The sequence below is a fragment of the Callithrix jacchus genome, chromosome 3, assembly GCF_049354715.1.
Source record: "Callithrix jacchus isolate 240 chromosome 3, calJac240_pri, whole genome shotgun sequence".
In the NCBI taxonomy this organism is placed as follows: domain Eukaryota; kingdom Metazoa; phylum Chordata; class Mammalia; order Primates; family Cebidae; genus Callithrix; species Callithrix jacchus.
This window is the reverse complement of record NC_133504.1, coordinates 36,782,166-36,797,740: the sequence shown is the minus strand read 5'-3', so window position 1 is coordinate 36,797,740 and position 15,575 is coordinate 36,782,166. Positions and strand designations below refer to the sequence as shown.

Here is a 15,575-nt window from a genome sequence, read left to right as displayed (position 1 = left end):
TAGACAGCACAAGGGAGCTCTGCTTTAGCCTCTTATTGTGTAACCCCAAGCAAGTTGTTCTACCGCACTGAATTCTGAAGATAATGGTGATCACCTACCTCCTAGGGATCCTATGAGGAATGGCCAGTAATCATGAATATAAGTGCTACATAAATGCTAAGTAAATGACATTAATCCTCCCATGGACAGTGGTGTGCTTATCCAGGCTGCTAAATCTCTCTTCAGTGACACAAACCCAGGGCCTCAGGATAGGATGTTCTTGCAGAAACACAATTTAAGCCACAAACCAGATCATGTTAGGGGGTATAACTCCAAGAAGGGCAGACAAATTGAAAGAGATAAGGCTGCAAATCTATCACTAACTCACTCTCCTGGGCTCTGGAGTCTGGCACATATTACATGATGCCTCAGTGCCTTTCTGTTTGCAAGTCACTTCCTCAGATTGCAAATCTTCCTTTGCCTTTGTTTTTCTAAACAGAACTTGATTCTGAAGTTTAGAATATAAGTTTTGCATATTTCCAAAAGAAAATTGTGCTGGAAGTACAGAATAAAATAGTGGAAGCTTTTGCCCAATCTTTCTCTGTGTTTGGCTGAAACAGAATTGTTAACTGTTGGCCGTGATCTGTGATGCTGCCGGCTACCCTGGGTTCCTAAATGGTATTGAACTGCTGAACATTGTAATAGGCAGCAGAAGGGAAATAGCCATGTTTGCTGCAGGGGACTTTGGGTTCAAGTTGCTGGCTCTTCCTGACACAAGTCATACCTCACTATGGTTTTGGCCAACAAGGTTTGCACATCTGAATTTTTAGTGAAAATGACTCTCTAATGGGATTCTGTTACATCAGTCTTCAATACACAAGTAGTAATCTGGTTATAACCAAAATGTTTCTTCTGTTCTCCCTGCCTGCCTGCCTTCATTTGACATGTATTATCTTTTAAGATAGAGTTAACCATTGTTTTTACCTCTAAGGTGCACAGTTAACTGTTTTAACATTAGGATGGAGAAATAAATATATTTTGCTTTAAAGGTGAGTCTCATTGGTCTGATCTCCAAAGTCGGGTGTTGCTGCTTGTGAAAACTGTCTTGTGCTAGTTTCTACGACACCACACTCTCCTGGTCTTTGGCAACTTCCTGCCTATTTCTTGTCAATTTCTTTTTTGAGGCTTCTCTGCTGGACCTCCAAATTTTGGATTGATCCATTCCGTGCCTGGTCCTTGGCCTTCTAATCTTTTTGAATGTGCTTCCATTAAATATAGGAAGATCATTAAATATTGATAACTCTATATTTATATTTGACCACTGACCTCTGCTTTGATTTTTTTTCGGATTTATATATGCAACTTCTCTACTTGGATATTAAAAAAAACTTTCAAATTAACATGTCCCAAACTGAACTTTTTATTTCTCCTTCCCCAAAGCCCTTTCTTTCCCAGTCTCTCTTATCTTCCTTTTCCTTTTTAATTATTTACTTTTTATTGTTTTGCTACTTATTCTGAGGCAAGATATTTACTTTTTTTTTTGAGACAGAGTCTCCCTCTGTTGCCCAGGCTGGAGAGTAGTGGTACAATCTTGGTTCACTGCAACCTTCGCCTCCTGGGTTCAGGCGTTTCTTCTGCCTTAGTCTCCTGAGTAGCTGGAACTACAGATGCATACCTCTATGCCTGGCTAATTTTTTTTATTACTAGAGACCAGGACTTACTTTCTTTCTTTTTTTAAATATTCCATATTTATTTTTATTTTTTAAAATTGTACTTTAAGTTCTGGGGTATATATGCAGAATGTGCAGGTTTGTTACATAGGTATACATGTGCCATAATGGTTTACTGCATTGATCACCCCATCATCTACACTAGGTATTTCTCCTAATGCTGTCCCTCCCCTATGCCCCTAACTTCTGCTATGCCTCCCCTAGTCCCCCACCACCGAACAGGCCCCGGTGTATGATGTTCCCCTCCCCGTGTCCATGTGTTCTCATTGTTCAACACTCTCTTATGAGTGAGAACATGCAGTGTTTGGTTTTCTGTTCTTTTGTCAGTTTGCTGAGAATGTGGTTTCCAGCTTTATCCATGTCCCTGCAAAAGACACAAACTCATCCTTTTTTATGACTGCATAGTATTCCATGGTGTATATTTTTAAAATAGAATTTTTCTGTATTGCCCAGGCTGGAGTGCCGGGGCTAGTCACAGGTGCAATCATCACGCACTGCAGCTCTGAAATCCTGGCCCCCTGCAGTCCTCCAACCTCAGCTCCCAGAGTAGCTGGGACTACAGGTGTGCACCACCACACCTGGCTCTCCTATTTTTCTGACAACAATACCATCCATGTGGTTGTTCCTACCAACACAAGGATAATCCTGGATTGTTCTCTTTCCTTTTGTCTTCATTGTTCGACTCATTGACTAGTCCACCAAAATACATTCTGAATCTCAACACTTTTTACCATCTAAACTGCCACCAGCATGGTTCAGACCATGAATATATCTCATTTGGACTATACTGCAATAGCCTTCTAAATGATACTCCTGCACCAGTCTTGCCTCCTACAGTTTATTCTCTGCATAGCACTAAATGGAATTTACGATGTTTAATATTTATTTATGTTTCATAGATGATGAAACGTGCAAGGAAGTGAGTGAATTATCTCAGAACACAGAGGAATAATGAAGGAAGAAAGATCTAAAATCAATTATCCATAGTTCTGCAATTAGTTAACTTTTGTAGGGCTTCAATCCCATTTGTTACTTGACCATTTAAATTGGGGCTTAATATAAAATTGTAATAATGGCTATTAATTATAGAGCACTTACTATGTGCTGGGCATGATTCCAAGGACTTCACATAATTTGGACTCTAATCTGACGACAACCCAATGAGATATATAGTATTGTTACTGCTTATTAAATATGAAGAAACTGAGGTACATAGCTGTTAAGTGACTTGTCTGAAGTTTTATAGCCAGTGGGCAGCAGAGGCAGGACTCAAGTCCAGGGATTGGTCTCTGGAGTTGGCTGTGTTATAGTGATCCTTTATTGAAGCCACAAGTTTGTTCCAACGTGATCCATTAGTTCATTTGGGGGCATTTACTTTTCTTTTTGTACATTGGTTATTTTATCTGCTGAATGAATTTATTATGAGAACAAAAATTATCCATTACTTTACCAGTGGTGTCTTAGGTACAGCTAAGAGGAGAATTGTCATAGCTTTTAGATTTCTTCTATATACATGGTAGTTTGGGCCCACGGTTTTGAGTTTTAGGTGATATTTACTCCAGGGGCAGGCTAAAAATAAACTCCCAAATTGCCTCAAATATTTTCTGTTAGGTAACATTTCCGCCAAAAGTTTCTGCCCCGAAAGCTTCTATGTGAAACAGCAAATCCTCTCAGGTCCCAAAGGGGCTGCTTGCAGTTTAAAAAATAGTCGGCCTTTCTCTCTTGCACCTGTGCTGTGCTTAGTAGATTTATTCAGTCAGAGAAAACTTCAAAAAGGATTGGCGATTTAAACTGAGCCTTGATGAACTGAAAGAATTTTGCATATTGAAAAGAGAAGGTTGCACTCATGCCAGCTCTGCACTGTGGATTGCATAGAAACAACAAGCCTGTTTGCCACTTAATTGAACAATTGTGATGCTAATCTGTCCCTTTGTGTCTCAAAGGTAACACACTATACGCTTCACCTGGGTAATGGGTAATATAACACCACCCAGAAGCAGAGTTTTGCTTCCTTTCACTCGTGGCTGCCTCCCTGTCCCCTCCATCTTTATGAATAATTCTTGGTTGGTAAGGAACTCATTATCATTATTGATTAAACTTTGCCATCTCAGTTTGATGTCAGCGAATACCTTGCTCATTTTAATCTGTCTCAGTGCTGCGTTTTATGCTTACCATGTTTTAATTTGTCCCAGGATTGTGTTTGCCTGATGCTGGTATAAAGATTGAGGACTCTCTGGGGGCATTTTGTGACTGACACAAGAAAGTGTTTGAAAATATATGAATAGTCCTTTAGGATAAGCCTTATGACTCACAAACAGAGCTTGGTGGCAACCTCTGTGTGGTGGTTGCCTTGAAACTAGACTCATAAACTAAAACTGGGAATAAATATCCATAGTAAAACCATTAATCTGTTTACATGTTTTAACTTGGGTGATTTCCACCCCCCCATTTCAATCCTGAATATTTTTCTCTCCTGTGACACTCTCTTGTTCAGTTGATCTCTACAAATATTGTCTTTATTAGAGTTTTTGGTGAGCACAAAGTTATATGTTATAAATATGGCACTGTTATAATAATATTTTATTTTAAACTAATTTCACACTTACAGAGAACTTACAACAATAGAACAACAAGCTCCTGTGTGCTTTTCACCTTGATTCCCCAATCCTTATCCTTTTGCTGCATTTGCTTTACCTGATGCTAACTGAAGTGACCATTTTTCTTTCTCTGAAGTCTTGCTAGTTCACTACCTGTTTAGAGTATAGAAATCAAAACAGGAAAGACCTGTTTGGATGTTTTTGAGGGGAGGCTGGAGGAATTGGTGGGATGCTGATTACAGGGAGAGGAGGAAGAGAGCAGATACCTATGAGAGGAAACACGGGAAGCTTTGCAGTAGCACTGTCACAGGCGTACTGTATTTCTCCAACAGGGACTCCAGAAACAGTGCTCCAGTGACATAAGTTTTTTCTAAGGTGCTCTGAAATTTTTACTTTCTGGATAAGCTTGAATATCCATTTTCTCTTATATGTTGGTGATAAATAACAGTATTTCTATGTAAGTGGCTAATAGTGACGTGGAAAATAAAGTCAAGTGCAAAAGTTGTCCCTTTGGGGCATTACATGGAAATGTATAGTGCTTTTCCTGACGTTGCCCATTGAAGGCTCCTCTGAGCAGGTTTCTGAGGTCTCCCAATCAACCGGCAGGTCACGTAGCCCAGTAGATTGCCAGTGAAGTGGCAGGTTTCCCGACCTCTCAGCAGTGTGTACAGATCCTGAAGGGTGCAGCCTGGGCTGTCCTGAGTGGCCTGGGAGGGAAATAAGTAATGTGATTTGAATTGGCAAAAAACCATGATTTTCACTTTTAAAGCGATCTTTTATTCTTGAGCTGAAGCCAATTGAAATGCCCTGAGCCTGGGCCTTTTTATTCAGACAAGAACAATGAGATCAATTTTCAGCAGAAAATGAGGGAAGAGGAGAGAGAGATGGCAGCTGAGGCAACCGGCTGTAAAGGACAAAGTTTGAAATTAAATATTATGGCTTAAATAGTCCTGTAATTCAGGCCTCCCTTCTCTCCCTTTTCCAATCTTACATTAGAGAAATAAAACAAAAAACTCCTTACTGCAAAATGGAAGACAATCTTTTTCTAATAGAAGAAAATTCTCTCTGCAACATGAATTTGAACTATAGCGATTTGATTTCTATGGAGACAAAGAGGCAGAGAAGTTGCTGCTGTTTGGAAGAGAATGTAAATGTGATGTTAAGGAGCAAGGAAGAAGACTTCACGCATGCTGGCTTTCTAGAATGTGCTGTATTTTTTCCTGCTTTCGTTGAGCAGCAGAAGGGATGCAGGAAGCTTTTTATTTAATTTTCAGGGCAATTAGGGAGAGGAAATCCAGGCTGAGTGACTTTAGACTGCTTATTACCTTCTGGCGGGGAGAAGGAGAGTGCATATTTTAAATGTTAAGATCAGATTATTTATAAGTTTCACTTTGAGATTCAAGGGCATGGAAGGAGCGATAACTCGATTAACAGAGAAAACAGCCTTATGTACACAGCTGGTTTAATCTTTGTAATAGGTCAGAGACTGCACAGCAGCCTTTCTCAGTCTCTTCCTAGAAATGACAGATTCTAGGGAACCACTAAGTTTTAAAAAAAAAGAAAACTTTTAGAAAATTCCCCCACCCCCACCCCAAATCTTTTAGGGAATGTTGTGATGGGGGGTAGGTCTTCCTAGGTCTTGCTTTGCTGTGCTATAATGACAATTTTAACTCCACTCCTTTCCTGGAATGAATTACTGACTCCCATAGAAGTAAGTGAAAGCCTCTGAATTCGGCCATTTCACTGTTATATGTAACAAGGTGTCTCGGGTTGTTTTGTAAAATGAATGCATCTAGCTATAAGCGAATTCATGGTCATTTCATTTTCTGGCAATAACAGCTGACTAGCTCCTTGATCAGAGGACACAGGCTAATCTGAATGTTTTAAATCATTTTTTGCTGACTCTTTCTCTGAGAGCTTGTATGGTTTTCTTTGTGGGGTTGTCTGAAGGTCTCTGTTTTTCAAAGTTCTTTTAGGTAAAAGTAATAAAAATGAACACTACCTAGTTGAAGCCATGAAGGGACTTTGAAGTATCCCCTGGATGCTGAAAAGAGCAGCTCAGTCTCACCCAGAGGAGGACGGGAGCCACAGTCCTCAGGAGCTTGGCTGTGGGAGTGGGCTACCCTTCTCTCCGATTGCTGGACTTAATGTGACTTTGTCTCTGATTTCAGACCCTGGTGTTTAATTCCTGATACCGATTCCTGGGAGAGAAAATGGGGTTCCTTCGGCTTTGATTAGGTGTTCTCTTGAGGACCTATGAGTGGTGGGTAGGGACTGGGGAGAATCACATGGCTGCCCACTGTTCCCCAGTGTGCAGAAATTCCTAGCAGGGTGGAAGCCTGGTGAGAGGGGAATACCTTGAGAGTTGTCTGTTGTACTCAGCTAGTCTTTGTATGCAGGAGAAACAATTTGCTATTTTAAATCCCAGCAGCCTGTAGCCACTTCTGAATCCTAAGGAAGTCTCAGAATTCCTCTTTGGAATAGATGAGTTTTTTGACTGTGAATGAAAGATAAACATCAGGAAAAGACTTGAAAAATGTAGGAATGAGAAAAGAAAATTGAAACTGACTTTATCAATAAAACAAGAATTTGGAGGTTACCCAGGACTGGCCAGGGGAAAAGCAGCTCAGCTGTAGAGATAAAGCTGAGAATTTACATGGCGTGTGCAGTGAGCTGCGGAAGTGGGCATAGTGAAGGATATTTACAGTCTGAGCATCTTTAAAAGACATTAAAACATATTAAAATTATACTTTAAGTCCTGGGGTACATGTGCAGAATGTGCAGGTTTGTTACATAGGTATACATGTGCCATGGTGGTTTGCTGTATCCATCACCCCATCGTTTACATTAGGTATTTCTCCTAATGCTATACCTCCCCTATTCGCCTGCCCCCTTCTATCCCTCCCTTATCCCCCAACCCCCTGCTATCCCTCCCCTAGTCCCCCCACCCCCTCCTAACCCTCCTCTAGTCCCCCACCCCCAACAGGCCCCAATGTGTGATGTTTCCCTCCCTGGGTCCATGTGTTCTCATTGTTCAACACCCACTTATGAGAACATGCATTGTTTGGTTTTCTGCTCTTGTGTCAGTTTGCTGAGAATGATGGTTTCTAGCTTTATTCGTGTCCCTGCAAAGGACATGAACTCATCCTTTTTTATGGCTGCATAGTATTCCATGGTGTATACGTGCCACATTTTGTTTATCCAGTCTATCATTGATGAGCATTTGTGTTGGTTCCAAGTCTTTGCTATTGTGAACAGTGCCACAATAAACATATGTGTGGAGGTATCTTAATAATAGAATGATTTATTATCCTTTGGGTATAGGGAAACACTCAGACTGTGCCCTCTCCTGCTTACTTTCCTGGAGGAAGAGAAAATTAATTCTCAATGCCAAATGGCACCTGCAGCAAAGCAACACCAAGAGCTGGCCTGGCACTCAGGAGAGAGCCCTGTGCCTCCTCCTCACTCCTCCTCCTGGTTTCCAATGCTCTTCGAGGTCCCCAACCTTTTTGGGACCAGGGGCTGTTTTCGTGGAAGACAGTTTTTCCACAGGTCGAGTTCAGGGTCTAGTTTTAGGATGAAACTGTTCCATCTCAGATCATGAGGCATTAGATTCTCATAAGGGACATGCAACCTCGATCCCTGGCATGCACAGTTCACAATACAGTTTAGACTCTTATGAGAATCTAATGTTGCAGCTGATCTGGAAGGAGGTAGGGCTCAGGTGGTAATGCTGGCTCACCTGCCACTCACGTCCTGCTGGGTGGCCTGGTTCCTAATAGGCCACTGACCTGTACTGCTCAGCTGCCCAGGGACTGGGGACTTCTGGTCTACACTGTCAGAGAAACCTCTAGGAATGAACTATAGAAATGATTCCTGAAAGTAGAGTCTTAGTGTGGGCAACTTATATTCAGTTTTTAATTTAGTTTGCTGGACACTGCAACATAGTTCTGTCCCTTTCCAAAATAGAGCAGAGGTCTGACCTATGCCTGGTCTTCAGCTTGTTGGTACTTCATGTGGGGAAGGAATTGGTGGTTGGAATCATGTGATGTATACACTGAAAGGATCCCTCAACCCAGCTTACAGAGTTCAAAAGAACTTGAAGCCAGAATCAAGTAAGAGAATATAATATTTTTAAATAGAAGTGCTCTTCTCCTTTCTAAAGAATTTCAAAACCACCACCAACAACAAAAACAAAAAGACAAACAAAAACATAAAAAAAAAAAGAATTTCAAGTGCAATTTCAAGTGCAATTGGGAGGGACAGAAAATTTCCTCTGGGAGTAGGGAAGGAAATTGTGTAGGAGCTTAGACTACATTTGTTGGAATTTTGAGAGAGGCAATGCCAGCTGAGTTTTGGGATAGAAGAATAAGGACCATGTATATGTTGAAATAATACAAATGTGGTTTTAGATTGTCCTTGAAAGGTTTCACCTTGAACCCAAACTCATTATAGCTGCAATGGCGTGCACTTTATATGTATCATCAGAATGGGGCTGGGAGCTGGTAAAGCTTAAAAATGTGGACTTCTACCAGGAAAATGGTTCATTGTGAAAAATCTCAGCTCTTAGATTTCTAGAATTGCTGTTTTTACACTGCCACTGTCTTGGCAGCTGGAGGGACAGAGGTGGGATTCTCACTGGTCCTTGGGCTGCCATCCTTGTGTCTGACATAAACTCAGAGAAGAAGCGAAATAGCCCTGTAGAAAATTCAAGTTAGTAAGTGGTTCTGAAAAAAAATGCAGTTCGTCAGCTTTCAATTTTTCATTCCCAGAAAGACATTGATGAAATTCTAGGTGCCATTTCTAGAAGTGCCAAGAGGACCAGGGTAGTTCCTCCAGGGTAATGAGCTTTTTTTATTGATGTCTTCATTTATTCACTCATTCTTTTATCAAGGGTATATTTAATATATAAAACGCTTTAGAAGGATGCTAGGTACTGAGTGCATAAAAAGGCAGACATTTAAATAAGGTATTAAAATATTGAGGTAAATGCCATGAGAAGGCTGCATAAAGTGCTCAAGGGAACACCAAGAACAGTCAAATAAAATGGTTATGCCTAAAATTGGGGACAGGGTAAGATGGGAGTGAAGATAATTTTTCCTATATTACACCCCGCCTTTCTTTCTTATAACTCAGAAAATGTGTCTGTGTCTTACTGCTTCCAGGCCCTTCAATCATTCTGTTTAAAATACTTTTTGTTACAGGAATTTCATTGTAGATAGTGGTTTATTGTTTTGTACTTCCTTTTTAGTATTAGGTTTTAGTGAACTGGCCTCAGGGCCCTGAATGCTAGCCATAGTGTTTCCTCTATAGAGTGTTGAGTTTCAAATGAAACTTTGAAATAGAATTTGCTTTAAGTTGGAATTGTCTGTCGGAAAACATTTTAAGTATGAATGCCTAGACATTAGGATAAGTTTCAAGAACAGGCCTATAGAAAGAAGTATAATTAGTTATAAAAATAATACTGTTTCTACCACTAACTCTAAAAGCTCACAATACCAGATTCAGGCTATCTTACTACTGCTTTAATTCTCTGTATGTACCTTATGCTAGAGAAATTCAACATTGTTGAGTAATTAATTAAACAGCAGCTTTCAAAATCTCCTTTTCTGTCTGAACTGACAAACTTTTGTTTGGGGGTGATCATGATTATATTGTTTTCTGGATTCACCTCTCAAATGCAAACAGTAAATTCTACATTGTGGTTTTAGGCTAGTTTTGTAGCAAGAAAGTGGTCTGACTCAAGCTACTTGGTGGTGGATGCTATGGTGTACCACCCACATCATCCTGTGTTGCACTGAGAGTCACATTCCCCTAGCTGCTGGGAGTGTTGGCTGCCCACGATTCAAACTGAGGCCAGCCACAGGAATTGCCTTCAAGCAGAAGGGAGCTACAGCATTCAAGATTGCAACTTCTCTGTCTATCTTTTAGCTGTTTGATATGGAGGCAAAAATGTCTGGCTACTTTGCCTCTATTTGGGATGACTCTGAAGGGATGGATATCTGTAGCAGAGAATCGGGTGTTATTCCGTAATAGCTCCTGGCATTCTACTGGGCCTTGGTAGAGATGGAGTTTCTGAACCTGTGTCAGCCCCAGCCATTATGGACTGGGTTTGTCAGATCCACCAAGTCATTGCTGGACAAGATCAACAACAAGGGCCGGGCTCGGTGGCTCACGCCTGTAATCCCAGGACTTTGGGAGGCCAAGGCAGGTGGATCACGAGGTCAAGAGACCGAGACCATCCTGGTCAACATGGTGAAACCCCGTCTCTACTAAAAATACAAAAAAATTAGCTGGGCATGGTGGCGCGTGCCTGTAATCCCAGCTACTCAGGAGGCTGAGGTGGGAGAATTGCCTGAACCCAGGAAATGGAGGTTGCTGTGAGCTGAGATTGCGCCATTGCACTCCAGCCTGGGTAACAAGAGTGAAACTCCATCTCAAAAAAAAAAAAAAATCAACAACAATTTGTTAAAAGATGGAAGCACTATATTTTAATTATGTCATGAGTCGGTCCAGAAGGCACAAGTCAACCTAGAACCCCATGTCAGTGTCACCACTCTTGCACCAGCATTACTTCCTCAGCTCCCTCTTACGGCCCTGTGGAGGATCTTTTATGACCAGTTAATTGAGGAAGAAAAAGGCCTAACTCAGTTTATGGATAAACTAGTTTAGTACATGGATGCAAACTGAGAGTAGACTGCTGCTTCATGACCACACCACTCAGGTGAGGCTCTCCAAATAGCAATAAGAGTAAATATCCACAATGGTCAACACTTGTGTCACACCTCCAGTAAAGATACATCTAGATTCCTGGGTAATGGTGAATGGCTTGTGATTTAAGCAGGTTCTGTAAACAAGAAAGATTGGAAAATCAGGAACAAGGAGATCTGAGCATGTGGAAGCAGGCACAAAGTATAAAGATTGTTGTGTCTCTGTTAATGCTCACTAGAGAACATCCACTATGGAAGAGACAGTAACAATCAAGTAGACAGAATGGCCTTCCAGTCAATGTCAGCCAGCCTCTGTTATTCCTTATTCCACAGAAGGAATTCCTTATTCCTTATTCCTCTGTTCCTTATACCACCAGAATAGCCTTTGTTACAGGGTGAAGGCTGTGCTTGGGCCCCAAGGCCTGGGCTGCCACTCAGAGCTTGTTCTAGCTGCTTCTGGTGCTCAATATCTGATATGTCAGCCACAGAAATAAACACTTAGCCCCCAGTATAGTGCACTCTGTCTGTCTCTCTCTCTCTCCCCCTCCGCTTCTCATTTTATGAGATGGAGTTTTACTCCTGTTGCCCAGGCTGGAGTGCAATGGTGTGATCTCACCTCACTGCAACCTCCACCTCTCGGATTCAAGTGATTTTCATGTCTCAGACCCCTGAGTAGCTGGGATTACAGGCGACCACCACCATGCCCAGCTAATTTTTGTATTTTTAGTAGAGATAGGGTTTTTCCATGTTGGCCAGGCTGCTCTCAAACTCCTGACCTCAAGTGATCCGCCTGCCTCAGCCTCCCAAGGTGCTGGGATGATCCATGTTGCCCGGCTGTGCTCTCTATTTACGAGAACAATAAACCATTTGGTGGCAGGTCAATTACACTGAACTCTTTCCAACATGGAAGAGACAACTGTTCATCTTAACTGGAGATGATGAGATGACACATGTTCCTCCTTTTTTTTTTTTTTTTTAAGAGATGACACATGTTCTAAATATGGACTAGCTTTTCTTGTTTGAAGGCCTCACTGCCCGAAGGCTTATACAATGTTTGATCTACCAACATGGTGCTCTCATATCACGTGAGACCTAAGGACCCACTTTATGGTAAAGGAGGAAGGCAGTGGTCACATGACCACAGGACACTATTTTCCTTTAACTTACTATGCTACATAGAATATCCTGCCCAATAGAGTGATGGAATGAACTTTGAAGGTTCATCTGAGGTGCCAGCTTGAAGATGAAACCCTTCGAGGGTAAGGCACTGTTCTCCAGTATATATTATATGCCATAAGACAGCAAGTGCTTTGTGAAGTAGAAATGGCCCTGTATATAGTAACTTTCAGTGATCCACTTGGACAGTTTGTACTTCCTGTTCTTGCAATTTTAGGTACTGAACATTTCCATTAGGAAATACAGAAAGAACTCCTTTAAACTTTCAGCTATGGATACCACCTAGTCACTTTGGATTTCTTGTGTTAGAGACAAGTAAACAAGGAGAGGAGTCATAATATTGGCAAGAAAGTTAACCTTGGTCACTAAGATGAGGTAGAGTGGCAGCCACATGATAGCAGCAGAGGAGAACATATTTAACATTCAGATGGTCAAGTGTGGCATCTCTTGATCCTTCCCTCATCAGTTTTAATGATAAATGTCCAAGTACAGCAATCACCTACTGAAAGGCGCCTGGTGTGTAAAGGCTCAGATTCCTCAGGGATGAGGGGCTGGGTTACCACCAGAGGTAGGCTATTTTGACTACATAGTTGTGAGATGCATAGTAGATAAGGAAGAAGAGGAATACCAGTTATGGTCTCAATTCTAGATGCAATGTTTGTTGTAATTTGTTCTTTTGTAAGTTTCTCCAGAAGGCCAACTAAAATTTTGAAGGCGTTCTTCCTGTGTAGGCTGGTAGATGGGAGAAAGGGGTGGTGAACTTACCATATGATGTAAGCAGATCTAAATTGTACAAAGGGTGGGCCTTAGTGGATGCTATGGCAAACTTCCCAGCTATACCATTCAGGACAGAGCCACTCATTCCCCAGCTGCAAGGACTATATTGGCTGCTGATGGTTCATAGCTGTGCCTCTCTCTGGGAATTTTCCTTGATAGTAGAAGCTCTCTAATCCAAGCTACTTGCCCTGTCTGGGAGAACTTTTGCCTAATGCCTGGCCTATGTGGTGGGCATATAAACCTAGCTAGGCTCTGTTGCTTCTGTTGCAGGCCAACTCTGAAGGGCTATCCCAGCTCCAGAACTCTTCATAGGACACCAGAGGCTTCTGCTATAACTATATTAAAATTTGACTTCTTGCTCAGCCCAACCCTGCTTTCTCATATCTTTAAAGGTGTTGTTTCCTATCATACTTTCCAATAAATTTCTTATAAACAAATCTCTGCTACATAACACATTTCCCTAGGAAGTTGACCTTGGCCTAAGATGATTTCAAGAGTGCACACTAAGGGAATGCTCAACTCTCCAGATTCAGGAAGTCAGTGAATCACGGAAGAGCTCGGTCATGTGGAGCCTACTTCTCAGAAGAGTTTGATCTTCATTTCAGGGATTTTCCACTAACATGAATTAGCTGTACTATTTGAGCCTGCTCCTCTCTGCCTTCCAAATGTTCACATGCTCCCAGATTAAATGGTGCAGAGATGCAATCTGGTTGGTTCAGCTGATAACCACCCTTCTGTTTAGAAGGATCCCTCCACTTTTTTTCCATTGGGTAATACCAGCTAATGGATGTCTGCTTTCAGTATATGCAGTTGCTGTTGGTCCTGACAGTGAGGCCTGGTTGGAGTCATCTTCAGACAGAAACTGTTTGCCTGAGGTCCCTTAGTAGAGCCCCGACGTGGAAAACTCTGTGAAGAGCAAAGAACAGGAAAGCATTCTCCTCATGAAAACAACAGACTTTTTTCCCCCCTCAGGACATTTAAATTCCTACTGCCGTGCTTTCTTGATTATCAGATTTTTGGACTAAAAAATTTGTTTGGATATCCGATTGAGTACTTATTGTATGATTTATTTAAGGGAGCTTTTATGAAATAAGTATAAATATACCCAATTAGTGGGAGTGTTGTGATAAGTAAATAAATACTGGAAGTTATGTGCTGAGCACAATGCCTGGTATGTAGTGAGCCCCCAGCCAATCACAGGTGATGGGTGAGTGTAGTTTTTATTTTCATTACTTGCCATCCTTCAGCCTGGGAAACTTTTTTTCATTTTAATTATATTTCAGTAGCAAACCTCTGACACTTCTTTCAAGGAGAAAGATTTGCTTTGGAAACTCTCAGCCAGTTATTTTCATCTCTTTGCTCTTAGGTCTGTAGTCAATGTTTTTCAATTTGTAGGGGTTAAATGAGGACAGCAAAATATTGTTAGCATAGAATATAGTTCCAAGCCTTTTGGTTCTATTTGGTTAAGTGCTTTATGATCCATTTTATTTGTTAGTCCCAACACAGCCTTATGAGGTACATGTTTATTCTTATTTTCACTCCATAGATGGTTTTTAATTAGCCTAAGTGAGTTCATGCAACCTTAAGAAGGTCAGCGGTGGTGCCCAAATTCAAATCCTAGAACTTTCCTTCAAATCCTAGAACTTTCCCTTGTCCTTTGGGCCTTACTGTTTTTCCTGATTTCTGTGTTTTTGACATGGTTATAGATGTAAGCTATAGTTCAAAGGCAAAAAGCAAAGAAATCAATATGACTTTTTAATGAAAGAAGTTAAATCAAGCAAGACCCTATCAGCTCAGCATTAAATTAAATGCCTTTTAAAAAGTTTTAGTTTATGAATGTCAATTTCTGAAATTTTCACACTTTCTCTATTTTTCCTTTGCAAATTCATTAAATGTCAGACTACTAAAATCATTGGCATTTTAATATTTGACTTCTTAGGATTTGACTTCTCACCAAAAGTTTTGAAGTCTTTTCCTTGGCAAGTCCTTTTCTGCTGCTTTCAGAACAATGTGAAAATTTGCACTGTTCTCACCTTCTATCAGAGGAAATGAAAGAATTACAGAGGTAATGCATTTGGAAATGCTAATGTTATATAATGCTATGCAATTCTGAGATCTGAAAATGACACTTTGGCTCTTCAGAAGCCCCAAAAAAGGGCTTTTGTGGAAGAGGATTTTGGAAGTATGAGGCAAGCTTTTGAAAGTCAAGGAATTTAATGAAAAGGCAGCAGTCTTTGTCCTACCCCTTCCTATTCCTTAGTCCTGAGATACAGATGCCACTCTTTTCAGTTGTTTTAACTGCATATTTCTAAATAATAAGTAAATAATATTTATTTTTAAACATCATCTAATGAAATGGATTATATTGATTTCTTAGAGATGCAGATTATTATCTTTTATGCTGTAGCAAATTATTCCAAAACTTAAAGGTTTGATACAACAACCATTTATTTTCTCATAGTTTCTCCAGGTCAGAAATGTGAGTGTAACATAGCTGAGTACCTCTAGCTCAGGATCTGCTGTGAAATTACAGTCAGGTATTGGCTGGGGCTGTGATTTCATCTGAAGGCTCATCTAGGAGAAGAACCACTTTGGCGCTCACACTT

The 15,575-nt window shown here is 40.8% G+C and overlaps 2 pseudogenes; both read right to left on the bottom strand.

Moving 5' to 3' along the window:
- Nucleotides 1-7,636: 7,636 nt before the first annotated feature.
- Nucleotides 7,637-7,772, bottom strand: LOC118152429 (small nucleolar RNA U3; annotated as a pseudogene).
- Nucleotides 7,773-8,113: 341 nt separating this feature from the next.
- Nucleotides 8,114-8,198, bottom strand: LOC118152431 (small nucleolar RNA U3; annotated as a pseudogene).
- Between the last annotated feature and the right edge of the window lie 7,377 nt (nucleotides 8,199-15,575).